The 3,825-nt window shown below is 40.0% G+C and overlaps 1 pseudogene across 1 annotated transcript; it reads left to right on the forward strand.

Annotated features, from left to right (window-relative positions):
* Positions 1-680: 680 nt before the first annotated feature.
* LOC140710218 (uncharacterized) lies at positions 681-2,334 on the forward strand (annotated as a pseudogene). The gene has a single exon (XR_012091157.1). The product of XR_012091157.1 is annotated as an uncharacterized protein (transcript).
* Positions 2,335-3,825: the final 1,491 nt, after the last annotated feature.

Here is a 3,825-nt window from a genome sequence, read left to right on the forward strand (position 1 = left end):
TCCAAACTAAAGGGAACTAAAGAGGCATGAAATCTAAATGCTTAATTCTGGATTTCATCTTTTTGATATAAAGAAAATTATTGAGACTATTGATGAAATTTGAGTGGGGTCTGAAGATTCATTGGCAGTAGTAAGCTCAAGTTAATTTCCTCACTTTGATCATTGTACTCTGGTTTTGTAGAATTTCTAGTCAACAGGTAATATGAATTAAACTAATCAAGAGTGATAGGGCATTATATCAGCCACTTATCAATAAACATTTCAGAGAAAAAAAGTTACTTGTATTGTTATTGCAATTTTCTGTAAGTTTGAGGTTGCCCCCTCCAAAACAGTAAGAATTTTCCAAAGCAAACAAAAGATATCAAGCCACAGATTCAACGTGCTATCAACTGCATGCATGATGAGTGCATTAAGAAAATTCCTACCTAGGTACATCACAATAAAACCTGACCTCAGAGTTTCTAGCTCTCAAGACAAATTCCTCCCATCCTACCACTAACAGATTTCTCCAAACATCTCTGCACCTCAGAGTCCAAATACAATGAAACATTTCACTCTACCAAGGCCTTCCTCCTTTGTTGCTTCGATAGTTTTTATGAAAGGAACTTCCATTTTATTCAAAGTACCTCCAAACCTGCAATCCTAAGGTCCGGCAACTCAATCCCAAAAATCCACTGTAGATGCCCAAAGGCTGGGGTGTTTAGTCTTCAACATTTTTGCCTTTATGGCTCCCAGTCAAGATAGAGCTGCACCAAGTCCAATTCCATTCCTCACCACAGATGATTTTTTCCACTTTAAGATCAGAACTATACAACCTTCTTGCTTTGTGTCAGCATGCTGTTGCACCCATGGGCAAATTCTTAGGTAAGACGAAAACACAGCCCCAAGGGCAGGTAGTAATTTTTTCAGAAAAAGGTAAGGCAATCATTTTTCTCAGTCTGCCCAGGACAGTCCCAATTTATACATGTATATTCTCCCAATCGGTAGGCTGTCTTTTCGTTTTGTTGATTATTTCATTTAATTTTTTATTATTTATTTATTTTGTAGCAACAGATCTCATTATGTTGCCCAGGGTGATCCTTGATCTCCTGGCCTCAAGTGACCCTCCAATCTTGGCCTCCCAAAGTGCTGGGATTACAGATGTGAACTACCACAACCAGCCAATGCGCAGAAAGTTTTCAGTTTGATGTAGTCTGATGTAGTCTCACCTATTCATCCTTGTTATTGTTGCCTGAGCTTTTGGTGTGATATCCAAAAATACCATTGCCAAGATCAATTATCAAGAAACTTTCCCCCCATGTTTCTTATAGAAATTTTATGGTTTCCGATTTTTCATCCTTTTTGAGTTTATTTTTGTGTATGATGTAAGATGAGGGTCCAGTCTCCCCAGTGGTGGATGTCCAATTTTCACACCACCATTTATTGAAGAGATTATTCTTTCTCCATTGTGTTTTCTTGATGTCCTTGTCAAAAACTAGTTGATTTTTATATGCTTGGGTTTATTTCTGGGCTCTCTATTCTGTTTCATTGCTTTACATCTGTATTTTCATGCCAGTGCCACAGTGTTTTGATTACCATAGCTTTATTAATATAATTTGAAATCAGAATGTGTAATGCCTATAACTTTGTTTTTCACTCTAAAGATTTTTTGGGGGGGGCCATTTCAGGTCTTTTGTGGTTTCATATGAATTTTAGAATAACTTTTACTATTTCTGTGAAAAATGCCATTGACATTTTGACAGGGATTGTGTTGAATCTATATTGCTTTAGATAGTATGGACACTTTAACACTATTAATTCTCCCAATCCATGAACATGAAATATCTTTCCATTCACTTGTGTCTTCTTCAATTTCTTTCATTAATGTTTTACAGTTTTCATTATGCAGATCTTTTACTTCCCTGGTCTAATTTATTCCTAGAATTTCATTCTTCTTGATATTAGAGTAAATCAAATTGTTTTCTTGATTTCTATAAATTATTTCTTATAATACTCATACTTGTCAGGCCTCTGGGCCCAAGCCTGCACATATACATCCAGATGGCCTGAAGTAACTGCAGAATCACAAAAGAAGTGAAAATGGCCAGTTCCTGCCTTAACTGATGACATTACCTTGTGAAATTCCTTCTCCTGGCTCAGAAGCTCCCCTGCTGAGCACCTTGTGACCCCCCCCCCCCGCCCCCCTGCCTACCAGAGAACAATCCCCTTTGACTGTGATCTTCCACTACCCACCCAAATCCTATACAACAGCCCCACCCCTATCTCCCTTCACTGACTTCTTTTTCGGACTCAGCCCGCCTACACCCACATGGAATAAACAGCATTGCTGTTCACACAAAGCCTGTTGGTGGACTCTCTTCACACGGATGCATATGACAATACTAACACTATTATTATTTTAATTTGTCAGATGGAAAAGTGAGGCTTGAAGAGGTTAGAAATAACTTTTCCAAGGTCACAGAGCTAATCATCACAATTATAACTCAACTCTAGTATGTGAACAAAGATTTTTTTAATACCAAACCAAAATCATTTGTTTCTACTCCACTATTCTGTCATGGTGAGTTTTAGGTGCTAATGGGAAAAGGTGCTCCATGATGGTGTCCAATAGACAATTAAAATTCAAATCTGGAAATGAAATCTGGACTGAAGATTTTTTTAAAAAATAACCCTCATCACATTTAGTCAGTTGTAGAAATCCTTAGCATGGCTGAAACTTTTCATATTAAGAAAAGACTAGAACTTGGCCAGGTGTGGTGGCTCACACCTATAATCCCATCACTTTGGGAGGCTGAGGTGGGTGGATCACCTGAGGTCTGGAGTTCGAGACCAGCTGACCAACATGGTGAAACCCCATCTCTACTAAATATACAAAAAATTATCCAGGCATGGTTGCACATGCCTGTAATCCCAGCTACTTGGGAGGTTGAGGTAGGAGAATTGCTTGAACCCGGGAGGTAGAGGTTGCAGCGAGCCGAGATCATGCCATTGCACTGCAGTTTGGGCAAAAAGAGCAAAACTCTGAAGAAAGAAAGAGAGAAAGAGAGAGGGAGAGAGAAAGAAGGAGAGAATGAGAGAGAGAGAGGAGGAGAAAGAGAGAGAGAGAGAAGGAGAGAAAAGAGAGAGACAGAAAGAAAAGAAAAGAAAACAACGAACGAACAAATGAACTAGAAATCAAGCAGGAAACTGGGAGGACATATTGCTTAATGGGAGGGCCAAAGAAAGTAAGTTAGGGCAAGAGGCAAAGGTATGCCAGAGACCCAGGACAAAACACAGTGCAGAGTGATGTCACAGAGCCAAATGGGAGTGTAATCTATGGCAAGCCCTCCCAAGTATGTGTGAGTGAAATGTAATTAAATTCGGAATCTCTCAACCCCAAAATTTTCCACAAAGGAAGTAGAGAAACAAAACAGTTCATTATTGAATAAGCATTAAACCAGAATGTGATGTGCACTATAGGCAATCCACAAAGACAGAAAGAAATATCACCTTTTTTTTTTTTTTTTTTTTGAGACGGAGTCTCACTCTGTTGCCCAGACTGGAGTGCAGTGGCGCGATCTTGGCTCACTGAAAGCTTGGCCTCCCAGGTTCATGCCACTCTCCTGCCGCAGCCTCCCGAGTAGCTGAGACTACAGGTGCCCGCTACCACGTCTGGCTAATTTTTTGTATTTTTAGTAGAGACGGGGTTTCACCGTGTTAGCCAGGATGGTCTCAATCACCTGACCTCGTGATCTACCCTCCTCGGCCTCCCAAAGTGCTGGGATTACAGGCATGAGCCACCACGCCCGGCCAATCTCACCCTTTTATACAGTCAAGCAGAAATAA

This window comes from Chlorocebus sabaeus, chromosome 25 (assembly GCF_047675955.1).
Source record: "Chlorocebus sabaeus isolate Y175 chromosome 25, mChlSab1.0.hap1, whole genome shotgun sequence".
NCBI classification, from domain to species: domain Eukaryota; kingdom Metazoa; phylum Chordata; class Mammalia; order Primates; family Cercopithecidae; genus Chlorocebus; species Chlorocebus sabaeus.